Raw genomic sequence first — 14,899 nt, 5'->3', positions numbered from 1 at the left:
AATGTGGCTAAAATCATCAAAATACCGAATATGGGGGGTACCGTTATATGGGGGCTATATGATATCGTAGACCTATATAGATAATTCTCTTCCAAGGGATAAAGTACCCGTAAGCAACTTCTTGTGTGGATTTTCAGACCATTCCATTAGAAAATGTGGCTAAAATCATAATAATACTGAATATTGGGGGGGGGGGGGGTTACCGTTATATGGGGGCTATACGATATCGTGGACCGATATAGCCCATCTTTGAACTTGACCTGCCTGCAAACAAAAGAGGGATCTGTGCAAAATTTTAGCTTCCTATATTAATTCGTTTAGACTATAGCGTGATTACAACAGACGGACATACGAACGGACATGGCTATCGTCTTAGAATTTTACGCTGATCAAGAATATATATACTTTGTTGGGTCTAAAATGATTATTTCGATGAGTTACAAATGGAATGACGAACTTAACATACCCTCAATACTATGTATGGTGGAGGGTATACAAAATGCTGTTCAAAGAAAGAACCTGGGTATGTTTGTGATCGTTTTTTTTAAGTATGTCGATGTTAAATATTAATTCTTCATCCCCTAGGGCAACGGTGTAAGGTGTGGAACCGACCTTAATACCGCCCTGGTAAAACACTGTAGGTGGCACCATGGCTCAATAGAAAAGGTTGCTCAACTTCAAGGAAACTAGGAATGCAATTATTTACTAGAGTCTTATTATGTCAAATAGACTTTTCGAACATGCAACAATTGGTTTTGTTTATTTAACATTTTTATTACAAAATTGTTATATTGGGGAAAATCCAAAAAACTTGAATGGAATTTTGGAAATTTTCAACAAAATATAGTCCAAGATTGTCGGACAAGATTTTTTTTCCCAAATGTAAATAAATCTTTTGTGTCTCGTACTATCGATCGTTACCATGATACAGGTAGCGTAGCCCGACGTTAAGAAAGTGGACGGAAGAAAACAGCAACATCAGCAGAAATGGTTCGACAAGTAGCCAAAAATGGCTCGTGCGCTGAATATATCGCAATATTCCATTCGGCAAATATTGAGAAATGAGCTCGGGGTAAAGCCATTGAAGTTCCAAAAAGTGCAAGAACTTATACCGCAACAGAAAGAAAATAGACTCAAAAGAGCTAAAGAGTTTCTTCGCTTAGCCAAAAGTAGTGAACTGCCGAATTTGGTTTTCTCCGATGAGAAAACATTCGTTGTCCAGCAGTTTGTAAGCAAACAGATTGTAAGCAAACAAAAGCATCGTGTGTACTTGCCAAAGAGGTCAGCTGAAAATGTGCACCTTCGGTTGGCAACCAGAACTCAAGCGCCGGCCATGGTGATGGTGTGGGTTGCCATAACAGCCGATGGTCGCTCTCCGCTCGTATTCATCGACCGTGGCATCAGAATAAATGCCGAATATTATCGCGAATATATTCTGAAGGGTTATTAAAGCCTTGGGCATGCAAACATTTTGTCCGCAGACCATGGACATTCAAACAGGACTCAGCACGCGCCACCCAAGAATGGTTACAAAATGAGGTTCCTCGCTTCATTTCAAGCGCACAATGGCCACCAAAATCTCCGGATACCAATCCGTTGAACTATTGTGTCTGGAGTATTTTGGAAAGCAAAGTGTCGATCACCTCAAGCAAGCGCTTCGCCGGGAATGGGCCAAAATACCGCAGAGCAACATTCAGGCAGCGTGTGACGGTTTCATTGGCCGTTTGAAGAACATAATTCGTGCAAAAGGTGACCAATTCGAACAAATCTAAACTTATTCTAAAATTTGGTGCTATTTCCGACATTTTTTGCTATCATTCAATAAAATTAAAAAAATACATAAATTATGACGTTTGCCTTAGTTGCAGTAAGTTGCAGATTTTATGTAAGCAACGCTTTATTATTATACCATCTACCATACTATGGTATATTAACTTTGTCTTTCCGTTTGTAACTCCTCGAAATACTTGTGTTATACCCTACAAAGTCTTATAATCTGGATCGGCGTAAAATTCTCGATTTTGTTATGTCCGTATGCCTGTTAAAGGCTAACATTTTGCTCACATGTGTATTTTGTCCGTAGGCAGGGTAAGTTCGTAAATGAGCCACGTCGGTTCACATTTTCTAAAGGAATTCTTTACAATTAGCTACCTAGAGTTCGTAGGGGGTTCTTCCTCTTGTGGCAGATTATTGTCTATATACGTCCACGGTATGAGCCGCCTGAAACACCATTTCAAAAATCGAACCATAGTTCAAATGTAAGTGAACCACTGAACCAAACAAACCTAAATCAACAAGTTGTTTACAGCCTTGCCTTGAAATTTTGAGCATTCATTCAGTTTTCGCGGTTTTAATTATTTATTCAAAATCAATGCAACAAGTTGTTTGCTTTTTTATTGTTTTGATAGTGATTCTGACATTACAAGCCAAACAGGTAGACCTCTATACTTGCAATTTTTTCAAAGTTGACCTACCTTCTCTTCATTGTACCATGGATGCACCATTGAATCTTAAAATTTTAATGGGTTAAATAAACAAATAATTTTTTATATTTCAATGAGAAAGCTGCTTCACCATCTTTTACAATAACCTTAGACAATATTTTCCACCGTGATCAGCCCTTAATGTATAACGAATTATGTTCCTAATGGGATTTTTAAACAAGAAACATGTGACCATAACTTTTACTATCATCAAAAGCTTTTGCCAAACTTTTACTATAGGCCCGAAAGCTTTCGACAATCAACTGCAACCAACTTCACATGTAAATAAAATGAAAGAAAACAAATTGAAGTGTTGTTGTTTTGGGATTTTTTTGACAGAAAACGCTTCGGCGCCCTATGAAGTGATGGAACTGAAAAGCAACAGAGTCTAATAAAAAATTATGAGAAGAGAATGAGTACGAATGCAAGTTGCGATGAAAAGCAACAACTTTCAACAACATAATTACAGTGTGTGTAAATGTTTGTGTGATGTTATGTTGTGTTGTGAGTAAAATACCGTTACACTTCTAAAATGTCTCATCTGAGAGTAAGAGAGCGAACGACTATGCATGCAAGTTGAAACAACGATGCGAAAAAATGTCGAAATTTGTTGTTAAACGGTAAAGAGACTTCGTAACGTGCGGGTGTTACTTTGTTGCGTTAGGCAAGCCTGAGTTTTAAGAGGAGAATATTAGAAGAAGAAAAAAATATGAATATTATTTTTGAAAAAGGAAAGAAAAAATAACAGCTAAAACACAAAATTGAATTTCTGTGTAATTTCCCTTAAACCGCTTGCCACGAGAGTGAAAGAGTAAATTAAAGCGCGCGTAATTGATGTCGAAAACGAAACAAAAATGGGCCGACAAATGAATTTCGTCGTTTAGAAGGACCGCGGCGTCGTTTTAAAGAGTTGATATAAAAAACGCGAGTGTAAAAACATAAGGCAAAGCCGCTGCCTTATAAAGAAAGTGCAAACAAAAATGTGAAAGGAAATTAAAGTAAATTGAAAAGTTGCCTGGCTAGAAAGCCTTAAAATTCAGGCAAAAAATAGAAAGAAAGGAAGTTTTGAGAGAAAAAGTGCTTAAATTCAAAAGAGATCTGAATTAAAATTTTAATTAAATAAAAAAGGGCCTTGTGTAAAGAAATCAAAGATGATAGAGTGTTGAAAAAGAAATTTTCGTAAATGGGTTTACTCTAAATTAAGCAAAAGTGAGTGAAACTTTTTTTGTCCATTCTATTACGGAAGGGAATCGAGAAAAAAGTTGGCCAATTTTGTTAAATCAATATTTGCTAAATGTAAGCCATGTTTGTTGGTGTTGTTGTTCCTGCTGCTACTACTGCTGATGTTGTTGTTGTTGTAAATGAAATCTGTCAGTGCTGGAAAAAGGGCTAATTAAAGTGGCCACGTCGGTTGTGCCAAGAAGTAAAGAGGAGTATAAATAAAACAAGTCGTTAGTAGCTCAACTAAAAATCACTATACGCATACACACATATAGCCAGACATATACATGCATACATACATACGTGCATGCACACACCCTTTTAAAAGGAATTTACTTTCGGTTATACGGTTGCTTGGTTGGTCGGGCGGTTGGTGTGTCGGTCGGTCGGTCGTTTGTTTGGTCGCATGCTCGTTCATTCGTTTCGGTCGCCCATAAGCCAGAGAGTGTTTTCTGTGCCTTGGTGATATGGGGTCAAAGGTAAACGAATGCTCATATAACGGTTCTACTGTTCTCCTTGTACATTAATGTCATTCACAACTCAGTCTGTGTAAATGTGTGTAAGTGCGTTCTACACATCGTTGTTGTCCTCGTCGACGTCGTCGCATGTTCATCGTGGTCGTGTATGTGCGTGACTGTGTTTGTGTGAACTTCTTCCTTGTCCTGTATATAACTATGTAGATGTGTATGTGTGTGTGTCTCTATGCAATAAAGTGTGCGTGACTTAAATGATTGATTAAAGCCAACGCGAATTATACACAGCCTAACGTTGTTCGTTGTAGCCTATTAAGGACACACTTATGCCGACTTGTTCGTACGTACAACGTTCGTCGTCTGTCCTATTCGTTCGTTCCAAGAAATTACTTTTTGACTGTGTTGTGGCGGAAATTTAACTCAAGAAACGGAAATGAAACAAAAAATCCAGAATAAGTACATTTCTAGTGGAAAATATGCTTAATATTTAACTGTTGCCAAGGAAGAAAAAAAAAAATAACGGATAAAATCAAATGATTAAAGCCAACGAAGCATGGAAGTTTTTGCCATGCAATAATCAATATTAATGCCTGCCAGTATGGTATCGATGCCAACCAACAACTTTTGTTGGATCAGCTGGTGCAAGTTCTAGGCCAAACATAAAAATGCGATAGAAGCTCTTATCCATAACCATGCAGTGCAGGGAGGAGAATGGACAAAAACGGCAAAGGAATAAAATCAGCAATACAAAAGCAACAATAAAACCATATCATTAACAATAGAGTTCGACCTACATAAAGCAAAACAAGTAAAAATGCCATTAAGTTCGAATGCGTCGAACTTTTGATACCCTTCAACGTGGGGAATAAAAACATGGGAAATTACATCGAAATACGATTTTCGATTGCTGAGCATCTTAACTCAGGAAAAAAAGTCGTAACATGTTTCACACGCATTGTTCTCCGATATTAATGTAATATTCACTGAGAAAGTAATACGGTATCAATACGTTTCGATTTCGATATTTTTCCACAAAGTTGACACACCCTATAAGAATCCTAAATACTAGTTCATACCCATTTCTATTTGAAAACAGGTCAAAAACCATTAATAGACCATAAACCGGGATGAACCGATAAACTTGGGCTATTTCAAAATGTGGACCGATTTCAATCTTTTACTGTGGAGTTCGGATGGTATTGTTTTTTTTTTTTAAATAGCTGACGTACTAAAGTATAACAACTTTGAACATCTGGCCGAAACCTACAAATTCCCTCAAATTGACAGGCATCAAAATGTGGGCAGATTTAATATTTTAAGTATTGACGTATTAAATTACAATCTTAAATACCAAATTATAGCTAATTCCCTTAGAAAATGGGATTAAACCCTTCAAACTTCAAATCAAATCGTATGATATCGTTAAACCGATTTCTTCAAACAACCATGAAAACCAATAAATTAGGTCTACAGGGTGAGGTAAAAACACTGCAACAAAGCCATAACTTTTTCATTTTTTTTAATTTTATTGAATGAAAGCAAAAAATTTCGGAAATAGCATCAAATTTTGGAATAAGTTTAGATTTGTTCAATTTGGTCACCTTTGGCACGGCCTTCAAACGACCAATGAAACAGTCACACGCTGCCCGAATGTTTCTCTGCGGTATTTTGACCCATTCCCGGCGAAGCACTTGCTATTAGTGCCAACCTTGCTTTCCAAAATACTTCAGACACAAAAGTCTAACGGATTGGTATCCGGAGATTTTGGTGGTGGATGGTGCGCTGGAAATGAAGCGAGGAACCTCATTTTGTAACCATTCTTGGGTGGCTTGTGCTGAGTGCGATGGTGCAGATTCCTGTCCAAGGCTTTAATACACCCTCCAAAATATTTTCGTGATGACATTTGGCATATATTCTGATGCAACGGTCGATTAATACGAACGGAGAGTGACCATTGGCTTTTATGGCGGCCCACACCATCACCACGGCCCACACCAACGCTTGAGTTCTGGTGGCTGACCTCTTTAGCAAGTAAAAACTATCATTTTATTTGTTTACAAATGCTGGACAACGAATGTTTTTTCATCGGAGAAAACCAAATTCGGCAGTTCACCACTTTCGGCCAAGCGAAGTAACTCTTTAGCTCTTTTGAATCTTTTTTTCAATTGCGGTGTACCCCGAGCTCATTTTTCAATATTTGCCGAATGGAATGTTGCGATATATTCGGCTTACGAGCTATTTTTCGGCCACTGCGACGCGGGTTTCGATCAAGTCGCTTCTTTACGTTTCGAACCATTTCTGCTGATGTTGCTGTTTTCTTCCGTCCACTTCTTTGACGTCGGGCTATCACAATAACGAGCGATGGTACGAGACATAAAATATTTATTCACATTTAAATGCTGGAGTGCTCTAACGATAGCAACTTGTGGTTTTCCAGTCAAATATAAAAGAATCACACTATCACGCTTGAATTCCATCATGAATAACTTTTTTTCTGGAAAATTCTCACCAAATTGCTTTTGTACGCTTGTAAACAATATAATGAGCTGTCACTGGAATATTTTTAACAGCTGTCTGACGAGTGGCTTAGAAATGATAGCAGTCTGAAGTTGGTTGCAGTTTTTTCATTTCACTCTGTATACTAAGACATGGGTGATGATTGATTGATCTTTTGTGTGTGAAGTTGGTGCACTCAAATAAAATTAATGCCAAATAATAGGTGAATCTGCCAGAAAGTGGTCAAAACCCTTTAAAATAATTTTAATCGGGCGGTACCGTTTTGATTATTCAAAGAGTTCACGTGTTGAATTTAAGCCCCAAATACTAAATTATTGCCAAATACAATATGGTCGAAACCAAATCAAATACCTTAATCAGGATGAACCGATTTCCGGTTTGAATTAAATTATTTGCAATCGGACGGTGCTTATTTACTGATCTTATTGTTCAATTCCAAACCCAAAATACTAAATTATATCCAATTCTGTTAGAATAAGGAAATTCTCTAAATACAAAAATCGGCTAATGAGGCTACATATGGGGGCTATAACAAAACGTCGAACGGTATATCTTACTTTCAAAATCACACAACATGATTATCAGCGAGATTTTAGTTGTCTACGACGAAACGGCCGCAGAAGGAAACTCGCCTGAGTTCGAGCCGGATAACTCCTGAGAATAGAAAAACTCGACAAGAGATAGCAAGCTTTTCTTATTTTCGAGAAGGTATAAAATTCGCTCGAAATCTAGCATACTCTACTCTTGCCCGTTACTCATGTAGTTTTTGTAAGTGTGTAAAAACACCACAAACCATTGACGTTAATCTGTATCAACAAAACATATGACAGTGTTGTTGTTTTTGTGCATCAAAACAAAACAGTGAACAAAATTATTTTGCTCCATTTGATTTTATTCTTAAAGCTAATAACTTCGAGCATTCCGATTTCGACTGTAATTTTTCAAACAGGAGTATCTTGCGACTACTTCCACATTAAACAAATTAATGGAAAGTTAGTTGTCGCATTCAAAGCGACTTTTATACGAAACTAAGCATTCTCGCTCGCTAGCAAGTTTCTCTGGCTAGTAACAATTAGCAAATCTGAGCTCGGATAAATGTACTTCATGCAGTCGTAAAAGGCTTTTTTCCTTTAAGTTACAACCGGAGTAACAATCTAAACACATCCTCCATTATATGGAAAGAGAAGGATGGTATAAAAAAGAAAGAAGCGATGAGTACAAATGTACATAAACAAATACACACATACAATTCTGTTATATATCTGTCTACATGTGGGGGAACCTTACGCCTTTGATTAGATTGACTTCAATGTAAATGTTCTTGACAGTATATCTTTGATGCCATAAAAAAACAACAAAAACCAAACTTTGTTAATTTCCATTTTTCTTCAAACAAAAGTTAAAAAAAAGAAAACCAAATAATACAACCAAACTCTGCTGCAAATTCACATTGACTTATGCCATTAAAACAAAATGTCAAGATACTTATTAACTCCATTATCAGTAATGGTAACAGTCATGGCCGTAACATTAGCAGCAGCAGCGGTAGCAGCAGTAACAGCATAAAACCGGCAACATCACCATCATTATCCTTAATATCATCGCCAGCATTAACAACAGTTGCTTGTCGTCGTCATTGACAATTTGCCACTCTGATATGTGTATGTATGTGTGTATATCTTTGCGCCGGAAAGTCAGACGCCAAGACAACGCCTCCAAATTTGCACACATCACTCCTTTGTTTGCTGTTGGGTTGTTTGTAAACACAGCAGGGGAGTTTGGTAACGGTGACAGTAACAACAACAACAACAACCGCACCGGTGACAAATAAACAACCTTAAAATCATTCTACCACAAAACTAATTAATGTTGAAACATTTTTTATAACCTCTTCGATGGCGAAGGGGGGTGAAGCATGCGACGTTGAAATTAATACCCCCGTGATAAGTGAAAATTAAAGAAGATTCATCGAATCTTAGCAAAAGCGAAAAAAAATTGGTGTGTGAATTTTATAAATGAAAGCGATGTTGTGTGAGGTTGTTAATTGATGTGAGACGGCTTCAATATTTTGAAAATTATGCTGTTTCTGGGGAACATAGACATTCGAACAAAAAGTTTTAGTTAATGTATAGAAAAAGAAAAAAACTCATCAAAGATGATTAAGCATTTTGTTTTCTATACTATACAATGTAGGGTAAATTATTTACACTGTACAACAATTTCATCTCAAGGAATTTTTATTCCGGCTTAAGAAACAGTGAAGGGAGTATTGAAGGATTATAAGTGGAAGGATAATATGATAAGGCAAAACGTTTTCTGATTTGATTTGATAGAAAACATGTCATATGTCAGCTACAGTAGTATCTAAAAAAGCTATTTTCTCATGCATTATAAGGTGGCAATCGATTTAACATTTAATTTGAGTTGTATTCACCCCCTTTTGAGTTGTAATAACTCCCTTAAATTGGGAAATCAATAACCAATTTTCTTCTAATCTTGTAATATTTGTGCTAAAATTAGATTAGGTGGCATATGTAGGTCCAATATAAATGGTACGTCCTCCAAAACGGCTATGCATAAATAAATGATCAAATTCTGAAGGCATATACCTGTCGGAATACCGACCGAAACTTCAGAGGTATCTCGAGCCATAAATTGGAAAATCGTTCCATTTCGTTAAAATATACTTAAAATCATAATGTCTTTTTTCTGACTTCGAATAAGATTTTCTATTCTGACTTTAGAAATTGGTATAGATTAAGGCATAATCCTCATAAACGTGTTCTATTTTATTTTTTTGTAAAAGCCCTCATAATGTTTTAAAAACTCAATTTTGGTCTGGTGATAAGAGCAAAATCGAATTGCTCCTTTGTAGGGTGTAATACCACACTGTGGTCAGAGTATTATGTCTTTGTGCAATTGTTTGTAACACGAAGAAGGAAGCGAGATAGACCCATAGTTCTCTTTGATGATTTGCAAAGTATCACATTCTGAGTCGATTTATACATGTCCGTCCATCTGTCTGTCATGTACGTTTGTGAACAAAAAGCAGGTCACATTTATTATCCGATTTAGATAATATTTTACACAGGTGTTTGACCCAGTGTCGAATCCTACGGAAATTGGATATAGATATAGATTTCAATATAGATCCAATATACAGGGTGAGATAAAAAAACTGTAACAAAGTCAAACGCCATAATTTTTATTTTTTTTACATTTTATTCAATGAAAGCAATACATACACCCTCCACAATATTTTCGCGATAATTCTAATGCCACGGTCGATTAATTCGAGCGGAGATGGACCATCGGCTGTTATGGCGGCCCACACCATCACCATGGCCGGCGCTTGAGTTCTGGTGGCCAACCGAAGGTGCACATTTTCAGCTGACCTCTTTGGCAAGTAAACACGATCATTTTGTTTGTTTACAAACTGCTGAACAAGGAATGTTTTCTCATCGGAGAAAACCAAATTCGCAGTTCCCCACTTTTGGCTAAGCGAAGCAACTCTTTTGCTCTTTTGTGTTTATTTTCTTTCAGTAGCGGTGTAAGTTCTTGTACATTTTGGAATTTTAATGGCTTTACCCCGAGCTGATTTTTCAATATTTGTTCAGCTCACGAGCCATTTTTCTGCCACTGCGACGCGTTTTTCGATCAAGTCGGTTTTTTACTTTTCGAATCATTTCTGCTGATGTTGCTGTTTTCTTCCGTCCACTTCTTTGACGTCGGGCTACGCTACCAGTCTCACGGTAACGAGCGTTGTTACGAGACACAAAAGATTTATTTATTTAAATGCTGGAGTACTCTAACGATAGCCACGTGAAGTGTTCCAGTTAAATATAAAGAAATCACACTATCACGGTTGAATTCCATCACGAATAACGTTTTTTTTGGAAAATTCTCACCAAAATGCTTTTGTACGCTTGTAAACAATATAATGAGTTGTCACCAGAATAATTTTAACAGCTGTCGGACGATTAGCTTAGAAATGACAGCAGTCTGAAGTTGGTTGTAGTTTTTTTCATATCACCCTGTATATTGCTCTGATATAAATTTTTTAATATAATCCTTTCCAAGTGGAGCAAATACGTTAAATTTGGAGAAAATCGGTTTAGATATTTTCATAGCTCCCATGCGCATCCGATTTGGTGCTAGATTGGTTCAGATTTCAATATAGGTTCCATATATAACTTCATTCGATTCGTATATATATACATATATAGTTAGGTTTTTAAAGAAAAAAATATTGACCACGCCTACTTTTACGCCCACTATTTCGATTTATCTAAAATCCTTATATATGCCAAAATAATGAAGATATCGGTTTGAAAATTATTACACGAGATACTGTTGACTTTCCCTCCAATCCTAAGTATTTAATTGGGGGCTGAGGAACTGACCACGCCTACTTTTTAATCTATATATAAACCAATCAGTTAAGACCGGCTGGAACCATTTGGATATATTTTTTTAAATGTTAGGACGAACATTTAGGTTAAGGTTTTTATGCAAAAAAAAGTGACCACGCCCAATTTTGCACCGATTTTTCGATTTATCTAAAAGCCTTATATTTGCCAAAATCATGAAGATATCTCTTCCACAGTTAGTATACGACGTAATCTTGATTCTCCTTCCAACCCTAGGTATCTGTTAGGGGTGAGGAACTGGCTCCGCCTACTTCTTTAAATTTATAAGTAAAAAATCGAAAAAGTATAGTAACACATCAATTGAGAACGACTGGGCTGATTTGACTCAAATTTTTTTTTGGTTATTTGTAATTATAGTGGAAACGTTGTCATGAAAGAAAATTTTGAGAAAAATAGCGGGACTGAAAAAATTGTCTGTTCTATTATGATATGGAATTTTGTGTAGAATTGTTTCAGAATGCCTTTTGAAATTGAAAATACCTTTTGAAAAAAAAAAAAAAACAAAAAAAAAAAAAATGAAAAAAATCGAGAAAGTTGCATATGTTCTATACATGCTGTTATGTGGTTGCCATACCCAAATGTTCGATTTTGATTAGATATGGAAATAATCCATCCCATGAGAATTAAAAATGCAAAATTCATTGGGACTTCAATCAATGAAATATCAAGAAGTATGGTTGGTAAATAAAAATCCCAAAAGAGGAGTTCCCGGAGTCCATTTTATATAGCTTAACCATACACAAAGGGCCGAAAATATTTTGCCCCATACTCCGCAAAAGTTACGATAAAGTTTTAAATTTGAAACAGTCCTAGGGTTTACATGAGGAATCATTTGTACAAAATATGTATCAGGTTTGTCTACATTGTGATATAGCCCCCCTCAATTGATATAGCCCCTTTAAAATTCCTCAAATGTTGGTAATTTAAAATTAAACCATGGGGTAGAGAACCATCTTACAAGGGCCTGTTATAAACAGTTAATGTATACTTTTTAATGTATATGCTATATTACAGAAAAATAGGATCAGGTTTTTTGAAAGACTTATTTATTTATATTTAATCGATTCATTATTTTTGTGCTTTAAATATATATATACACATATATATATATATATATATATATATATATATATATATATATATATATATATATATATATATATATATATATATATGTAACAGTTATATTAAAATATTTATTGGAGCAATATATATAGCGGACGGAGTTTCACCAAATAAAAAAAATTGCTTAAATATGAAAAAATCTATCCAATTTCGGCATATATGGTGGATAATAATCGTATAATCGGATCAAGATGTTTATCGAAGGTCTATAAAAATCTGAACCGATCTCAATAAAATTTAGCAGAGGTTTTTTTGAGCTGTATCTGATGTCCGGTATCAAATATCATTTTTTTGGAGTGCATATTACATGTGAGGGACTTTATCACCAAATCGGATGAAACATATATATGGGAGTTGTAGGTATATCTGAACCGTGATTTTCACCAATATTTGAAGTACTTGTTTCTGTTCTGAATTCCGTCGGAAGTGCCAGAATTCAGTCCATTTGGGCTTATATTAGCCACAATAAACCTGAAATCGGATATGAGAGCTATATGCAAATCTAAACCGATTTTTACAAAATGTTAGGCACTTATTTCTAAGCTGTATCTGATATCTGGTATCAGAGATTATTGTTGTGGAGTGCATATTACACATGTGAGGGACTTAAAACCCCAAATCGGATGTAACTCAAATGAATTATCATCAATCGGATAATAAATGCGACCTGCATTTACATATATTTTATAGACGGACTGATATGCATAAATCGACTCAGAAAGTGATCCTATGATGATCCTCAAAAGTAACTATGGGTCTATCTCACTTCCTTCTCCGTGTTTCAAACAAATGTACATAACACTCTTACCGCTATGTGGTGTAGAGTATAAAAAGTACGATGAAAGATTAGTAGCATCCGTTTATGCTATTATTTAGGGCAAATTTTAAAAAGTTAGTTTTTAATTTTAACAACGTACGAAATAATATACAAATAAAAATGTTGTTTACTATATTTCCATTAATTTAAAATAGAGAAAATCAGATTAATTTAAGGGTAAAAACAACAAACAATAGGTGTGTCTGGTCACTTTTCCAGCAAGAATAGTCCAGCAATTTCTTCCTGAGAGAGTAAGGTAGTTTTATTCTCTTTTGCAAGGAAAAGGCGAAAAGTAAGCAGACGGTATTCCTGCATAAGCTTGCAACTAATCAGCTGATTTGTCAAAACAAACCAATTTGCCCTCAATTAAAAGAATTAAAATAAAGGAAGCACCACCAATTGTACAAGTTTTATAAATGAAAAGAAAATTGGCAATAAAAGAAACATAGATTTGATGTGTTTCCCGGAATCCTTTAAACCTGCTGCTAATGGCGTTTGTCTAAAAATGTTGGAAATGCTCTTTTATTTCCTTATTACATGTTAATATTTATGTTTTTAACATTTTGTTAAGATAATCTCCAAAAACAATAAGTCTAGCTTATTCCAAAACAATATTTTGGAATTGAATGCCAAAAAAGAAATAAATAAACAAAAGAAAACATCTGATTAAATGTCGATGAGAAGAAGAAGAGTTGCAAGAGATTGCAAGAAGGAATTTGTCCAGCAAGAATTTGCAAACTCTCACTGAAAGAACTGTCAAAATTTCTCTCTGAACACACGTAATAGGTGTGTCTGGTTACCCTAAAATTTGTAACAATTGTTATAAATTATTACTGGAAGTCGTCTGTTTACCCGAAAGTTCTGCAAAAGAGACCGGTTGGAGAGAGAAATTTTGACAGTTCTTTCAGTTTGCATATTCTTGGTGGACAAATTTCTTCTTGCAATCTCTTGCAACTCTTCTTCTTCTCATTCATCGACATTCAATCAGATGTTTTATATTGTTTATTTATTTCTTTCTGTGATTTTAATTTGAAAATATTGTTTTGGAATTAGCAAGACTAATTGTTTTTGGAGGACAACTTTACAAAATGTAAAAAAAGTAAATATTAATATGTAATAAGAAAATAAAAGACTATTTCCAGCATTTTTAGACAAATGCCATTAGCAACAGGTTTAAAAGATTCCGCGGAACACATCATATCTATCTTCCTTTTATTGCTCATATTTTTATTTTATTGTCAATTTCCTTTTTATTTATAAAACTTGTGAAATTGGTGGTGGTTCCTTTCGTTTAATTCTTTTAATGGGGGACAAATTGGTTTGTTTTGACAAATCAGCTGATTAGTTGCAAGTTTCTGCAGGAATACCGTCTGTTTACTTTTCGCAATTTCCTTGCAAAAGAGAATAAAACTACCTTACTCTCTCAGAAAGATGTTGCTGAACAATTCCTGCAGGAAAAGTAACCAGGCACACCTAATCTCTTTATTTTCAAACATTTGTCTCTTATTGGATCGGTGCATTGGCTTCGATATCTTTCCTTTACAGTTTTATACCATCGGTACGTTTACATGGAATTAGAATTTGGTTTTCTATCTGGACCTTAAAGTGCACTCCAAATTGGAGCTGAATAAATAGAAAAGACATATTTTACATTTCATGTAAATTTCAAATTATCCTAAGTTCTGTAAATGTAGTTCCTTAAACTTATTTTTTAATTACAGTACGTTGCCCTAAAAAACTATAACTTTACGTTTGTTTTTTATGCATTTTAATATTGAAATTATCTCAAACAACTTTTAATTGAAAACAACTGTTAACTTTCATTAATACTAA

This window comes from Musca domestica, unplaced genomic scaffold (genome assembly GCF_030504385.1).
Source record: "Musca domestica strain aabys unplaced genomic scaffold, Musca_domestica.polishedcontigs.V.1.1 1, whole genome shotgun sequence".
NCBI classification, from domain to species: Eukaryota; Metazoa; Arthropoda; class Insecta; order Diptera; family Muscidae; genus Musca; species Musca domestica.
Note: the sequence above shows the minus strand (reverse complement) of the source record.